This window comes from Pistacia vera, unplaced genomic scaffold (genome assembly GCF_008641045.1).
Source record: "Pistacia vera cultivar Batoury unplaced genomic scaffold, PisVer_v2 Contig521, whole genome shotgun sequence".
Lineage (NCBI taxonomy): Eukaryota > Viridiplantae > Streptophyta > Magnoliopsida > Sapindales > Anacardiaceae > Pistacia > Pistacia vera.
Window position 1 is genome coordinate 937,497 of NW_022196359.1, and position 17,944 is coordinate 955,440.

Genomic DNA, 17,944 nt, shown 5'->3' on the forward strand with positions numbered 1-17,944 from the left:
CTTCAAAGAAGGTTTTAAATATTTCTTGTTCAAAGATACTGATACTACAGATTCAACCTCATAAAGTTTAGAGAATGCTTGTACTGCCACGTCTTGGAATCTTGCTCACTGCATTATTCCCAGCTCAGATAAGACCAGCTATATTCCTGGTGATACTTTCACATCAGACTCTGGTTCTAGAAATGTGTTAACAGATGATGACTTACATTACAAACAAGTTCAACATAAAGTTTAGATGTCAAACTCTGTTCCTAAGAATCTTGATGGAATTGCTGGTGTAGATTTTGCCACAAACATAGTGGGGACACATACCAATGTTCTAGCTCCAGATGCTAATGTTCCAGCTCCAGCTACTCATAAGGTCCTTGATGAACCTGTTAATGTGAGTTCTTTAACTCTTCCTAGCTCAGTACATGTACTTAGTGATAATCTACATGTTCAATCTAGGGATGCCTCAACTCTACACAGCACAACCAACAAAGAACATGATGCTAGTATAGAAATTACTATTCTAACTCCACTAAGCACTAGTCACACTATGGTGCCATATAAAGAGCTTAAGGAGGATGATAATTCAAAGACTTATCCTCGATATACAATTAGAGGTAGTCTTACCTATCTCTCGACCTCAACCAATATTACACCAACACCATATGATTACAAGATCAAAAATCTCACACTTAACCTCTGTAGGACATGCCTTCATAGCCACTCAAAATATCTTTAATGAGCCAACAACTATTTCTGAAGCACTGATCATACCCCAATGGAAAGTTGCAATGGAAGATGAGTTCAAAGCTTTGATAAGAAATGAAACATGGTTTTTAGTACCTTATACACCATATATGAATATAATAGGATGTAAATAGGTATTTAAGACAAAATTGAAATCTAATGGAACCTTACAAAAATACAAGGCTAGATTAGTGGCTAAAGGGTTCCAATAAACTCCCGAGCTTGACGATTTTGATACTTTTTCCCTTGTTATCAAGCCTGCCACCATAAGGATTATTTTGTCTCTTATGGTGCATAATCAATGGGATATTCAACAGATTGACATTAATAATGCCTTTTGCAATGGTGAATTGATAGAATCAGTCTTTATGAAGTAGCCTAAAGGCTTTATTGATTCCAAGTTTCCTCATCATGTTTGTAAGCTTAATAAAGTTTTGTATGGTCTAAAACAAGCCCCCAGGGAATGGATTGAAAAACTGAAGCACTCTTTGCTTTAATGGGGTTTTTTTAGCTCTATATTAGATACGAGCTTGTTTTATTGGAAACAAAGGTCTCAAATCATCTATCTTTTAGTATATGTAGATGATATACTAATTAAAGGGACAAACTCTTCACTAATCACTCAGAATGTCGAAGATTTAAACCAAAAGTTCACTTTAAAAACTCTTGGTGCCTTGAATTACTTTCTTGGCTTTGAAGTAAAAAGAGATCATTCAGGTCTATTTCTTACTCAGTCAAAATATACTCATGATTTGTTAGTCATTGCTGGAATGGCAAATTGTAAACCATGTCAGACTCCGATGGCCTTAGGTACCAAGTTAAGTAAAGAAGATAACACCTTGTTTGATCAACCAACATTATACAAAAGCATTGTAGGGGGTTTGTAGTACCTTACTCACTCAAGACCTAACTTGGCTTTTGCTGTGAATAGATTGAGTTAGTTTTTACAGTATCCTACCATTGCTCATTGGATAGCATGCAAAAGGTTTCTAATGTATATCAAAGGCACAAGTAAGCATGGATTGATCTTTCAGAAAAACCAAGATTTTCTATTAGAAGGATATGCAGATGCTAACTGGGCGAGTGACATAGGTGACCGAAGATCAACTTTTAGCTATGGAATTTTTCTAGGTGGTAACCTGGTGCAATAGAGCTCTAGGAAGCAAAGAATTATGGCCTTGTCCTCCACAGAAGTAGAGTATAGAGCTCTGAGTCAGGTTGCTACAGAGTTGGTATGGGTTCAAAATCTCTTTGGTTTACAAATAAATAGAACTTCTGTACTCTGGTGTGACAATATGAGTGTAGGAGCTCTATCTTCAAACCTTGTCTTCCATGCTAGAACCAAACACATCGAGATAGATGTCCATTACATATGAGAACTAGCAACTAAGAGAAAGTTGTGTGTAATATGTGGCATATGAGTATCAGATTGCTGATGTTCTTACAAAGCCTCTTTCTGGGTCACGGTTTGAGCTACTTAGAAGCAAGCTAAATGTAGTCTCATCCTTGAACGATTTACATCAGATGACTGAGCAAAAACATCATTCTCAGCATAAAGGATGAAAGTCAACAACAGAAGTCTAGCTCATTGGGAGATATTGAGAAGAATGGAGAATCAAAAGGTGTTTAGTTTAAAAGGTGATGTTGAGGAAAATAGAGAATCAAAATGTGTTTAGTTTAAGGGGTGATGTTGAGAAGAATGGAAATACTAAAGAGGTTTGAATTAAGGGAAGATGTTGATAAAAGAAGAAGAAGAAGACTATAGGACTTGGTCTCGGCTTATGCAAATTAATAAGAAGTTTAGTTTAATACTTGTAATGCTTTAAGTATAACTAATACGTAGCGTTTATATATACAAATGTTATAAAATGCCGCATTTTATAATTGATTGCTATCTATATAAAGTCAGCCTTTCTTCTCTTTGTTAGTTCAGTTAGTTAGAAAAAAATAACAGATTCTCATTTTTCCAAAAGTCACACGTTTTTGCTCTGTTTTTCTACACTTTCTTTCTCGATTATTCTCTTCATATCTGCATCTTTTTACAACCCAACACAAGTTGCATGTCTGATAAAGTGAAAATGATATTGTTTATCTTGTCTCTTATATTTAGGACCTTTTACATGTGTCATATTGTAAACCCCGCGTTATTATTCCGATGCCCTAAGGTATGAAATTTACCTTTTCAAGTAAATTTCTTTTTTGAATGGAAGGGTAAAATGGTCAATTTACATGTATTTCGAGATGTGGCCATCATAAAGTGTAAAGGGTGATGTCATTGAAGAGAAATGAGGGTAGAATGGTTATAAAGTTGACTGATAAGGTTAAATGGCATAAACGGTAACCAAGGGTATAATGGTCTTTTCATACAAAACCATATGATTAAGTGTCCATAAAAGTGCACCAAGGGTAAATTAGTCATTCACCTAATGGGATTGCTTAATGGTTAAGTGTTTTAAAGAAGTCAAATGGCATTAAATGAGTGCTTATCTTTATGTTGTGGTAGAAATGACCAAAACGCCCTTATATGAAAAATTTATGCCAAATGACCTTTATATCTAACTTTTATTGACCAATCACATTAGAGTATCAATGGAATGAATATTTACAAGGTTTAAAGAGAGAGTAGTCGGCCTTGGAGACCCCAAATATATCATCTTCTTCTTCATCTCTCAAATCCACCATAAAAGCCACTAATCCAAGCTTTTATTCTCAAATTTTCTTAGGATTTCAAGTTGATTTTTAAAGGAGATCACCATCCACCCTTAAAGAACTTCAATTTCAGGGTTAAAGGTGAGTTTCAAAACCCTAGTTTTTCTGAATTTTTTAGTTAAAAGAGAAATTCATAAGTGGTTATGTGTGTAAGGTAGAAAGGTGAAACTTTGGAGCCAAGGAGGAGTACCTTTGTGCTTTGAATACTAAGGTAAGGAAAAAATCTCCCTTATGACTACAATTGATAACACCTAGGGTTTATGAAACTTACATTTATTTATGTTAATATGAGTGTGATGCTATGTTTTGGTTATGAATTGTTTAAATGGGTGTGTTGATTGGTGTATGTGTGCATGTGGAGGATGATTATGCCAATTAAGAGATTTGTAGTTGGACGATGTTTTGGCACTTTTTGGTTCTGTAAAAAGGGAGGTTTTTATGGCCTTTTATACTTAGAATGATATGGCAAATAATATGAATGTGCAAATGAAGGTGACATGGTTAAAATGAATAGAATTCGGATTTGGCTGTTTTAAGACTTATACTGTACATGCTTCACTGAATCAGTCATAACTGAAGTTATAGAAGTCCGATTGAGTTGATTCTTGAAGTGTTAAAAAGTTGAGAAACAGACCTAAAACGTTTATGTTTTAGCCAAAAATAAATTCGAATTAGAAGATAATGGAAAAATTGCTTGAAAGTAACGAACTGTATGGCATCCACCTTCTTAATGGAAATTCCCATTTGTTTCTAATTCTAATAAACCCCTGAATAATCTTACTACTGAAATTCCTTGTATTGTATGAGAAATTGAATGAATTAAGTTAAGAAGTTTAGTAGGAGAATATAGTATGATTGAGCATGGAATATGTTAGTCCATATGTTTGCATTCATAATGGTAATGCATATAGCTTATTTAGTTGTCTTATGAAAAATTTATGAAATGTTAAAGAATGAATTCCATGAGTCTCTTGAGGTATAAACCAAGATCAGAGGAATGGAATTCTTATGGAAACCATGAGTCCTTTGAGGTGACGACCAAGAACAAGGTAATGGTTTAAATGAATCCGATCGGATAACAAAGACTAATGAAACCATCAAGTATAAAGACAAAAGAAATAAGCATGCCATGTACATGAATATTTCATAAGTCATATATGTTCTATGTTATATTATGTATGATTATGTTATGACTTATGTTTATGAGAAAAGTCCAAAGTGTATGATATGTTTTATGAACTTGTTATGTCAAAGAATGAAGGTCATGTTTTGTAGGTAGGTAAAGTCCTAAGTAATTTACTTGTATAATGAACCTTAATAGTTTATAAATGGCCATATTCCTTACTGAGCGATTAGCGCTCACCCCACGAAATGTTTTAAAATGTTTTGCAGGTACGGATTAAGGCATGAAGCTGGGAGAGGATTCCAAGGGACACTATGAGCATGAGGGGATGCTTTAATGATGACTATTGAATGGTTTTGCTAATATTTAGTGTAGTAATTATGTTCATATTTCATAATGTAGTAATTATATCCATGTTCTATAATGGAGTAAGTATGTTGTATGAATAAAGGAAATCAAATTGCTAGTAAATTTTATAAAAGAGCGTATGTTCTAGTAAGTATTACTATGGATTTCATAATTTACTCCAAGAAAGGAAACTATATTTTTTGATTATACAATGAACTTATTATAGTTAAAAAAAAAATATATATATTTAAACACATATATCTATATATATTTTTTAACTACAAGTTTATTCTTTAAATAGGATTTTAAAATAAACTTCTTTCCTAGGCGTGCGTTTTCTAGGTTCTCAATGGCCAAGGGATACTTAGGAAATACCCGGCTAGGGAGGGGTTTTACACATATCCTTAAGTGGTCCTAGGAAATAAAGTTATATTTCCCTATTTGTTTTGTGGTCCAAACCAAAAGAAGGAATACTTTCCTTATTTGGACAAACATGGGTTAGCCCCTTGTTGGCTGATGTGACACTATATTGTTGAGCAAGAAATCCTTTATTATATAATACTCTTTCTTGCATAAATGAATCTAACCTTTTGATCTTTTGTTTGATTGTACTCTAAAATTATTAGAGTATTCTTTCTCTTATGGTTCAAGATTCCTTTTCCATTATTGTGCCAAAAACCCACCATATCAAACATAGACTTGATGACTATTGGAACATGGTTCCTTTGATGATGCTGGTGCATGCCATCAGTACTTGAAGCTTGGTGGTTTATAAGCTGTTCTCAGGTGTGTTCCCGGTGAGAATAAGCTCCAAGGGGTTGCTACACGTTAAAGATTCAAAGTGTGGTGCTAAGTGTAAAGTTAAATAGGGAGTTCTTTTTACTATAACTTAGATCAACTTTGAACTATATCTTATAATTTGTTTTTGACTTAGTGGATTGCTTCGATCTGGACAAGGTCCCATGGATGTAGGCTAAATTTGGATTTAGCCAAACCATGTATATGGCTGTGTTCTTTACTTTCTGCATTTATGTTTGTTGTGGTTAAAAACTGAAAATCTCTTAATCAACTTGGTAATATTCTATTGCACGTTAAAATGGGTACTTAAACACTGAAGTGTGTTAACCAATTGCCAACACTATGTTTTTAGGAAAGATCTTGTGACATGCAACACAAATAAGCTTTGTTGAAATCAGTTCTGAGACACTTCCACTCAATAATTGGCTCAATTGAGACATGAAAAGGTAAAGTTTCAACAAGCTTCGAACCTAATCAATTTCTAGCAAGCTATTTTCAACCAAAACCTTATTATGCATTTAGCCGAAGCAAATGTAGCAACAAAAACCAGCGAACTTTCATATTTACAACAAGATTTTAGCAACTAACACAACCAACACGTCTCAACTCATCTAGCCGAAAGCAACCAAGAATCAATATATCCCAAACATCATGCATAGTAGAGATTTTTTGCAAGAACACATGGATGGTAGTATAAAACATCAACATGCAAAGGCATAAGTTTAAGTTTTTAAGGAAAACTGTTTAGATCCACTAACCATTCAGGTCAACCAAACTTCCAGCAAGCTTCAAACACTTTTCTCCTCTGATCCCGAGCCTAGATCTGGGTTAATCTTGCTCGGTTTTTACTTTTCTTCACCGATTCCAAATCACTTTCATTCTACCTCTCGGCCGGAGCTCACACTATTTTCTCCCTTTTTCTTTTCTCTCTTCTTCCTCTCCATGTTTCTTCTCTTCCCCTTCATTTGAAGGAATTTTGCCCCTTTTTATATTTGTAATTTGTTTAAAATTATGTTTCTGCCCCTAAATTACACATAATCTCGTTAAACCCATGCCACATCAGCTTTCCATTAAAAAAAATCCATATTTTATCCCTTTTTATATTTTTAATCTTTTAAGAATTATGTTTCTGCCCCTAAATTACACATAATCTCGTTAAACCCATGCCACATCAGCTTTCCATTAAAAAACTCAATATTTTTCCCCTTTGTTACATGCAAACCCAGCAGCTTCCATTTATTTCAAATTCACTCCTAGTAAAACTTTAAAAAACTAACAGAAATGCCTTTCCATTAAAACAAAAATCACAAAGAATATCCTTAATTTACTCTTTCAGGGTCCAAGCATAGATCTCTTACAAATGTGTATCAAGTGCTTCTACCCTTAGACTGTAACACCCAACATGGAGGTACATAATTTAAATTATGTTTTATAGCCCTTAGTTAATTTTTGTTAGAATTACCTTAAGAGAATATGAAGAAAATGCCTTAAACTTGCATTAAGGGTAAAATGGTCTTTTCACTTAAAATTAGTTGAAATTGTGAGGAGTGAAAAGAGATAGAATTTCATAGAGAATGCAATAAAAATGAGGGCATTATAATAATTGACTAAGGGACAAAGACGGAATTTCTAAAAAAGTGTAAGGGCAAAATGGGAAAGTGAGTTTATAAAATAAGATGATAAGGGTTTGTAACCCTTATTTCCGTCATTCCACCACCACACTAATCCTCTATTTTCTCTCAAAATTTCATTCACTCCTCCAAGGATTTTGAGGGCTTTTGAGTGATTTTTAATAGGGTTTTGATTCTAGGCTTCAAAAAGTAAGAATTCATGCTCTTTATCTATGATTTATTTGTGTAAAAGTTGAGTTCTTATGAAGTTTATGCTTAGGGTTAAGAGAAGATTTGAATCCAGCAAGAGTAGAGAGCTTAGGAGAGACTACTGAAGCAGAAGGTAAGTAAATTCCACTCAAAATCCAACTCAAGCTAAAGTTTAAAATTCAAGTGAGTAGAGATTTCTTTTAAGCATGCATATGTGTTATGATTATTGAGAAATTGAGATGAGATTGATGATGAATTATGCTTGTTGTTGGATATATTTGAGTATGAGAAGTGTATGTGATGGTATGATGGTGGGTTGAAATTGGAAGAATTGGAGAAATTTTTTGGAGTGTTTGTGCCGTGTAGGTATGGTGATGAGATAAGGGAGTTTTTCTCTCAATTTGGATGGTTGAAGAAACAAATAGAATGATAATTAAATTAGAGTTTGTATGTGCACATTTCTTGTTTGATGAAATGCCTAAGAGAAGTAAGAGTTTGGGTATAAACCTTAATTTTATGCAACATTGCATATTTGCATTTCATGAGTGCATCTAAGTAAGAAATTTTAAGCATGAACCATCCATATGCATATAATTGTGTATGTGTAGAAACTTAAGAAAGAATAAAGGAATAAAGAAGAAAGAAAAAAACACTCTAAGAATAAAGAGAAAGAAAGAATAAGCACTAAAGAATTAAAGAGTGTTAAAGAAGAGAAAAGAATAGGTTGTTGTGATGGGGAACCGTGAGTGTTAAGAAGAAATTCCCACATACACGCCACCTTAATTGAGTGGCATAGGAAGAATAAGAGTTGTACGGCCCGTAAGAGTGTATGTGGATGAGGGTTGTACAAAGAAGAATTTCCTACATGCACGCCACCTTAATTGAGTGGCCTAAGAAGAAAGAAGAAAGAAGAATTCGTACGGTCCGCAAGAGTGCATGTAGATGATGACTGTACTCACTCACACTTCCAAGGTTCCAAATCCATACATCAACCGAGTCTGATCGACAAAGAATAAGAAAAGAAAGAATAAGAATAAGAAAGAATGAGAAAGAGTAAGAAAAGAAAGAATGAGAAAGAATAAGAATGAGAAAGAATGAGAAAGAATAAGAATGAGAAATAATGAGAAGGCTTGAACAAGCCAAGAAAAGAAAAGAAAAGAAAAGAAAAACAAGAAAGAAAAGAAAAGAAAAGAATAGAAAGAAAAAGAAAAGAAAAGAAATAGAACAACAAAATAGAAATAAGAAAGAAAAAGCATTTTATGCATTTTGCATATGCATTTTATTCATGCATATTGCCATGAATTTCCTCATGGCCAGGAAGAATAGAAAGAATAAGAAAGAAAGAATAAAGAGCAGTATCATCCATATTGCCATGAACTTCATCATGGTTAGGAAGAACAGAAAGAATAAGAAAGAAAGAACAGAGAGAAGTAGAAAGAAAGAAAAGAACAGTGAGAGTTAGAAACAGAGAAAGAAAAGAGAAGGAATTAAGTAAGGAAAGAATCAAAGAAGGAGAAGAGTTAAGAGATTTACTTGCTGAACATTTTTATGATCACCTCGTTGTTTTTTCATGTTTTTGCAGGAAATAGGTGAGCAGCGGTCGGAAGGACGTCGACAAGCAGAGAGGATTGGCATTACTGTCCACCGTTGCTAAGTTTTTGTACTTGTTATTTTGATATATGTAAAGAATTATGTTTTGGGCCCAACTATTTTCATATACTAATTATGTATGTTTTTATTGTATATGTTCTAAATTATACTAGTAGAAAGCAGTTATTACATAGACTCTGAAGAAAAGTCTTTTAATTTACTTCATTTAGTAAGCTGTTATAGTACCATTATGACCACTTTATGTAGAAGTTACAATGCATAACTCTCGATACTCCAAGATGGCTTTTGCTAATTGCTAGATTGTTACCTTTGTTAATTGTTTTGTCATGGAATAGTGTCCTTTACTAAAAAAATTCTCATTCAGCATTGGAGTTGCATGCACGAAAGATATCTTTATGGATATGTGAATTTATAAAATTTGCATGTCATATTCAACTGGTACATTGTTGTTGTCTAATGGCTGTTTTCAATATTTGTGTTTATAAACAATTAGCCTAATGTCTCTTTAGTGTACCATTGAAATTGCAGACCTGTATGATTGGATGTATTATATATACTTGAATACTTAATAGTGAGGTTTCTTCCTTTTAGCGGGCGTCTGATTACTTATCTCAACAGATGAAGAATACAGATGGTTTGCTACATTTATACGCTTATTGGGCTCATTGGGAGCTAAATTTGGGAAAAGATCAAGCTGCAGCTCAGGGCTTTCGGGAGAGCCTGGTTTGGCCCACTCATCTTTTTCTCTTTCTTATCCTATATAGTTCAATATGATTGATTTATGATTCATCTTTGTATTTTTTCCGTATAACTTGCTTTTTTTTTTCTTTTTTTTTGTGCAATGGGTCAATGTTAGAAGCCTGGCAAGGTTATATAGCTATGGAAATGGAATTGGGGCATTTAAATGAAGCTAGGTCCATCTATGGGAGATGCTACAGTAAAAGATTTAGTGGGACAGGTTCAGTGGTACAATTCTTTTACTTTACTCACTTTCAATTATTCTAGATTGATTTATGGACAGGATTTGAATTTGAAAGTTTTTAAACTGGTTTTTTCCTCCTTCTCATTTTTTTTTGGAAAATTGTTGCTTTTAGTAGTATACTATGCAGCTTTATTTAATCAATTGATATTTGTCATATGCAATGCAAACATTTCTTTCTTTATTCTCTTTTTGTTGCTGATGAAAGTTGAAACCAGACAAATGACATAAGTTAAGGTTGTTAAAACGTTGTTTATCAAGGAGGGCAATTTATGGAGATCTTTTGAACTCTTAACATAGAATCATGCTCTGCAGCTGAGATTTTTTCTAGAGAGTAGCCTTGCAATAGGTCAACCTGTTACTCGGGCACCAGAATCACAATGGTTTAATATGTCATTTTGAATAATTTTTCTAAATCATATGTAAATGATATATGATAGTATCTCTACGGATCATGCTAGTTGAAAATTCATGACGTTTATTTTTTAAACTTCAAACTTTAGAGTTACTGATACTTTGACGAAATTGTGGCATATATGAAGCAATCACATTTAAACCATAGGTAGCAGAGTAGTTTTTGAAACACAATAGGCTGATATTTTTTTTCCACTTGGCTTATTTTTTCCAATATGTTTGAAGAAAAGTTTCTTAATTCAAGCTTTAGAATTATGTTTCTGCCCCTAAATTACACATAATCTCGTTAAACCCATGCCACATCAGCTTTCCATTAAAAAAAATCCATATTTTGTCCCTTTTTATATTTTTAATCTTTTAAGAATTATGTTTCTGCCCCTAAATTACACATAATCTCGTTAAACCCATGCCACATCAGCTTTCCATTAAAAAACTCTATATTTTGCCCCCTTGTGACATGCAAACCCAGCAGCTTGCATTTATTTCAAATTCACTCCCAATAAAACTTTTAAAAACTAACAGAAACCCCTTTCTATAAAAACAAAAAACACAAAGAATATGTAATATATATTAGGATTAAAAATGGGGATTTACATCTATTTTATCCAAAAACCACCGCCCTGTCATTAGCAATTAATAATATACCAAATTTTCTATGCCAGAAAAGGTTGAAGTTCCCATCTCATTCAATTCTATTGATGATAACCATTAAACATACTATATAATTCAGACATAAGTCACTTGATCAAAATAGCAAGCCGAAAAAACACAACAGCACAAATTATTAATTCAACATGAAACAAAATACTGTTTTTCACACCTGAAATTAAACTAAAATGAAGCATGTTTAAAGTATAGAAATAGAGCAGGCCAAATGTGAAAAAAATATTAAGTGTTAAAATGAAACAATGCTCTTTAGATATAACTTCCAATAACATGTTTACGATTTACTAATTTCAACTATATTTTAGTTACTTCTCTTATGCATAATAATCAATATAAAGATGTCTATAATCACCATTCCTTTACCACCTCATAATGTTTATATATACCATCAGAGTTGAGAATTAGAAGTACGAGAGAAATCAAACAAAACAAGAAAAATGACTTTTCAAAAATGGGTTAAGGACACGGGGGGGAAAAAGCTTCAAAATATTCCAACTCGCAAACTCAAACCCAAGTCACACCTCCGTTACCACCTCACTGACTCCCCAGTCTCCCTTACCCATGGCTGCTTATCATTGCAATCTCTATTCCTCTTGTGTTGATTGTTATTTCTCTCCTCTGCTGGCTTCTGGCCAACTAATTAAATTTGATTTATTTCTGTTGAAAGCTACTCGCTTTCTTTTTTTCTTGAATTCATCTTCTTTCTTGCTTTGTTCTTGGTTTTGCATTTTCCTGGCTTTTCGGTTTTTTTATTTTTTTCTTTTTTTGGGTCAAGGGTATTCATTTTCAACCCTCCATTACCATGTCTTTGAAGCTTTGAAAACCAAACGAACCAGAAATATGTGACCAAGAACATAGTCTCTTGGCTCTGGCAAAACTCCAAAAAAGAAGGCGGCGATTGGCTTTTGATGTCATTCACTTCACCAGGGCTCTTGCTTCTTTGTCAAAGATAGCCACAAACAAATCTTGCGGTCCCTCTCTTATGTTGCCATTGTTATCGGTAGACGCTGGAGTTAATTTTCTCAACATTGATCAGAAAATACTCACTACCATGGTGAAAGAGAAGAACTTCGAATCTTTGAGTAATCTTGGAGGAGTGAAGCAAGTTGCTGCAATTCTTGGAACCGACAAAAAGAATGGTGTCCCAGGTAATGAGGTTCAACTTCTGCATAGAACGAATGCTTTTGGTCAAAACTGTTATTAAAAGCCAGATGCAAAAAACGTTTTTAGTTTTGTTTATGAAGCATTCAAAGATACTACCATTATCATACTTCTAGTCTGTGTAGTACTTTCTCTAGCCTTCAGAATTAAAGAAGATGGCTTGAAAGAAGGGTGGTATGATGGCAGCAGTATTATATTTGCTGTGTTTTTTGTTGTAATTGTCTCTGTCGCGAGTAACTTTAAGCAAAATAGACAATTTGAAAAGCTTTCTGATGAGAGTGGTGACATAAAAGTTGAAGTAGTGAGAGATGGCAGGCGCCAAGCCGTGTCAATCTTTGAAGTTTTCGTGGGTGATGTTGTGTGTTTGAAGATCAGCGATCAAATTCCGGCTGATGGGTTGTTCTTGAATGGTCACTCCTTGAAGTTGGATGAATCTAGCATGACTGGTGAAAGTGACCATGTTGAGTGTCGGTATGAAAACGGCATGGGGAGAGACGATGAGTTCTATTAGCCGTGACTTGGATCAGCAGACTCCACTGCAAGTTCGCCTGAACAATCTGACTTCCTATATCGGAAAGATTGGATTGGCAGTAGCTGTGCTGGTCCTTGTTATGTTGATTCGTTACTTCACAGGCAACACCACAGATGAAAGAGGAGACAGAGAATTCAACCGCGGCAAGTCAAGGTTTGATGATGTAATGAATGCAGTTCTGAGAATTATTGCTGCAGCAGTCACAACAGTGGTGGTTGCAATCCCTGAAGGTTTGTCTCTCGCTGTTACTCTCACTCTGGCATACTCTATGAAGCGTATGATGGCAGATAATGCATTGGTTAGAAAACTCTCTGCTTGCGAAACGATGGGATCTGCCACAACAATCTGCTCAGACAAAGCAGGCACGCTTACTTTGAATTAAATGAAAGTGACAGGGTTTTGGATTGGAAAAGAAGCAATGAAGGATACGGATATAGCTGCTAACGTTTATGAGTTGCTACAAGAAGGGGTTGGTCTAAACACAATTGGTACTGTTTATCAGTCAAACTCTAGATCACCGCCTGAGATATCTGGTAGTCCAAACTGAGAAAGCAATACTTTCCCGGGCTGTGTTAGAATTGGAAATGAACCTGGATGTGTCAAAACAAAATTGTGACATAATCCATGTAGAGGCCTTTAATTCAAATCAGAAAAAGAGAAGTGGTGTCTTGATGAGGAGGATCAACGAAAAGGTTATTCACACACACTGGAACGGAGCTGCCGAGATGACGCTGGCCATGTGTTCGCATTATTATGACATAAGTGGTACGATGAAAGTCATTGATGGTGAAGACAGAATGCAAATTGGAACAATTATTAAGGGTATGGCAGCTAAGAGCCTGCGATGCATTGCCTTTGCTTTTAACTTTGATTATCAAAGGTGTACCAGTTGAGCCGAGAAAAGGAATTAACGAGGATGCATGTAAGTTTGTTGTTGCAACTCTCCAAAACCAGCCATGGACTAAACTCATCCCGACAGAAACTTGCAAAAAGAAGTCGGACTTGTAAGACTTGATATATGCAATTATGCAGTTCAAAGTGGTTTAAATGAGTTATTTAACTGTCTGTCTTGATCCTTAATAGAAGGTTCAGTTGATGAGAGTTACTTGGTCCCTAGCCTAATCATATATAAAGATATCATCTTCTCCATCAACGAGATATCACAAAAACACAAAAGGTTCTAGAGACATAGGTTAGAAGACATTTCTCAAACGTTCACTCACAAATCATTCATGTTTGGCTTTCGACAACACTTGAATAATATGACTAGAGGTAAGTGATTAAATTCCGCTTTATATTATATACTTGAACTATCAACCATGGAAAAAAAAATAAAAAAAAGAGAGATAGTATGTTGCTTGATCCGAATGTTTTTAATTGAATCTTTAAGAACCCGTACTCTTGTATAGTGTTCATAAATTTATAGATACAGTGCTAAAAAGGGTTGAAGTTCCCATCTAATTTATTCTATTGATGATAACCACGAAACATTCTATGTAATTCATCAAAAATTAGCAAGCCAAAAAAAAAAAAAATCACAACAGCAGAAATTATTAAAATATATTGTAGGTAGCACACTGGATTGATTAAGAAGCTAAACAAGGATTCAATTCAACTGGGCAACAACACATTAATTTAAAGAAAGACTATAACTCCGGATTAACGTATACCGTCAACATGAAATAAAGTCATTCTCATTTCCATTGTTTGAAATAACATAAAAGAATTAAATACACAAAAACGTGCATACACCCAAATGCATTAAGTCAACATGAAACTAAATACTGATTTTCACACCTAAACTTAAACTAACCTTGATTGAATTTTCGAGCACACCAACCATATACAGCGTCACAAACAAAGCTGAAGTAATATTGTAAACATAATAAATTATTCTTATTAAAATTCTTAAAAATCAATAAATTAATTCTTATTCAAATTCCTATTCCTACTCTTGAGTGAAGTTGTAAATTATCTCAAATCTGTAGAATCAATATCCTATTGGTACTGGAAATTTATTAATTTAAGTCTTAATCAAATTTATTTTCTTAAAGGCATATCACAGACTTGTTACATAAATAGAAGTATACTTCTTTAACACAAGAAACCATAATTCCCTATATCAATTTAAATCCTTGCCAAAAATAAATAAAAAAAGACCCACGGTAATTTCTAACTCTTATATAGATAGTAGTGCTAAGAAACACTAGTTTTAGAACACTTATGAATTGAGAAATTTAATTGCAATGTCTTGAAATTTTTTTTTTAAAAGAAAAAATAAAAAATAAAAATAAAAAGGGTAATTTTAGATATTATATAGAAATAGGGGCTAATAATTTAATTGCTGGGATGCGTATATAGCATCACTCATTAATAAATTACTCTTATTAAAATTCTTAAAAGTCAATAAATTTATTCTTATTTAAATTCCTACTCCTACTCTATCAGTAGAATCAGTATCCTATTGGTATCGGAAATTAATAAATTTAACTCATATTCAAATTTCTATTCCTACTCGTAAAAGCATATCACAAACTTATTATATATATACTAGTATACTTCTTTGACATAAGAAACCATAATTCCCTCCCTATATCAAATTTCTTGAAATTTTCCATTCAATTCCATGGCAAACCTTTTGAAGAAGATGTTAACTCTGTTACAGAGCAAATTCGAAAAGAAAGAGGAGAAAGATCATAGTGATGATGAGAAGGAGAAGAGGATTTGGGAGTTTTCTCTTCAATCCAATCTCAGGTATACATATTCAGCTACCTCCTCTCACGACAATTCCATCTTTTCAAACTTACCTAACTTACAAATCTAAATTGAAAGTTTCACGAGATATTGATCACTTTTTTGTTAAATTTGAATTATCATCGACAGATTCTACAAACGTTAGAATTGTAGGAATCATGTTTCCATATGATAAGTTGGCAATTTGCAGGCCAAAAGACAAGAGTTGGACTATCTGGGATTATGATACTTACTTACGAGACATCCTATATTCTAATGGAATATTGCATGCTTTGATCCACACAGAATTACATTTTCTTGAAACACATCCATTGAGGATAGGGGATGAGGATGTTATTCTCAAAATGCTATCAGTCCCCTGTCCTGATATCCAAGAATTGAATTAGGATTGACATCGGTTTGTGGAGGGCTTGTGTCATATTTGGTGGAGTCCAAAGGTGAAATTTTACTTGTTCAAAAGATGCTTGAACATACAGCTACTCAAATAGACTACTATGATCATTATGATACTAGATTTCTATTTAATTATGACTCAACTTGTGGATTTTATGTGTTGAAGATTGGTTATCCTACTATCTCATCCATCGATACAGCTAGGTTAAATAGCTTGGACGATCAAATATTATTTGTGTCACAACATAGTTCATACATTCTAGATAGAAATCTCAACTACTTGGAAGGGAATTGCATTTTCTTTTTGGATGAGAATGGTCATGTTTACGAGGAAGATTATGATCCGGGAGAAAATCTTCTATTTTGTGAACCCTCTTGCGAATCGGGTATTTTTTACTTTAAAGATAAAAAAATATTATGTGCTTTCCCAAGTTTCAGGAATTTACCACATTTTCAAATGCGTTGGTTTTTACCCAATATATGGTAAAAACAAAGTTGAAGTAATCCATATGTTTTATCTATTTATTTTTAGCATATCTCACATGTATAAGCTCTGAGTCAATGTTAACTTGTTGCTCTTTATTCATTAATATAATTTCTATTATAAGTAAAACAATTGTTATGTAATATAGAGTTTGTAGTATTTGGGGTGCTAGTTATGCGTGTACTCTATTAATTATTACATGAAATCTTAATTTATTTTGAAATGAATTTGAAGAAAATTGTGTAGAAAACAGATATATATGAAAGTAAGGATATCCTTGAAGAATATCCATGGCATGTGTTCATCTTGGAAGAAATGCTGAAATTAAATAATTAGGTTTTGGTGCCTTGCACTTGGACTTGGATATGGTTTGCCTCTTTTGATGAATCATGAATGTTGGTCGACCACGTATCTAAGCAAGCTGCTAGCCTGCTAGATACTTTTTACAAATTAATTAGGTAAAGAACGAATACACATTCACCACCTCATTCAGTCATAACTCAAAAGGTTCATGGAAATTGCCAATGTATATAAATATGCCCACTCCTTTACTTTGATATGAATTACTTACTTTAGTTTGGTAAAATAACCAAAGCTTTTGACCTTATCTTATCCCTATCCTTATATATTGAGGTTTGAGAAACTAACAATGACAACAATCTGGCTATTTTCAATTCTTAAGAAAATTACAGATAATGTGCAACATGGATATGTTTAGAAAACTTAATGTTAACGGTCATCTTTGATAAATCAAAATTTTTAGACAGTAAGATCCATATATATTTGGTATTGCCACGTCTCTGCATATTAGCCTATATGGCGAAGGATGAATATAATCATGGAAATGAGCATCATATCAGTAAGACAGCCAGCATATTTCATTGTAACTTAAAGCACACTTGTGATATATTTCAGTATACAATTTGAATTTCTTTCATTTGAATCAATGTCTTATCAGAATTGGATATATTTCCCATGCGGCTGAAAGCTCCGTTAACCAGAAATTTGTCACTGAAAGGTTGTCTTCTCTAGCTAGTTAATGAAATAGCTCATTTTCTATGTTTGTTTGTAGTTATTTATTTTTCCCTTTTTGTTTTTGGTTGTTTTCACAATGAATAACTCTCAAAGTTGGCATATGCCAGATTATTAATATCAATATGATGAATAAATACGAATTAAGTGTTAAATCCCATCTATAAAGTAATGCTCCTGACAGAGAGGAAAAGTGTGCGAAAAAATAAAAGTAATTGTGCAAAAGAGTATGAAAGTGAAAATGTAATCTTAGAGTTGAAATTCAAGTCTATTTCATTTATATACAGGGTATAACAAGTATATGACATGATTTTTTTAATTTGTATGCTAGCTAGCTAGCGGTTGAGAATGTATTGAGAAGAGTGACTCTAATTTTGTCAAACGT

General features: G+C 33.5%; 1 pseudogene; it reads left to right on the plus strand.

Moving 5' to 3' along the window:
- Window positions 1-235: 235 nt before the first annotated feature.
- On the plus strand, window positions 236-13,789 carry LOC116106735 (annotated as a pseudogene).
- The last annotated feature ends 4,155 nt before the right edge of the window (window positions 13,790-17,944 follow it).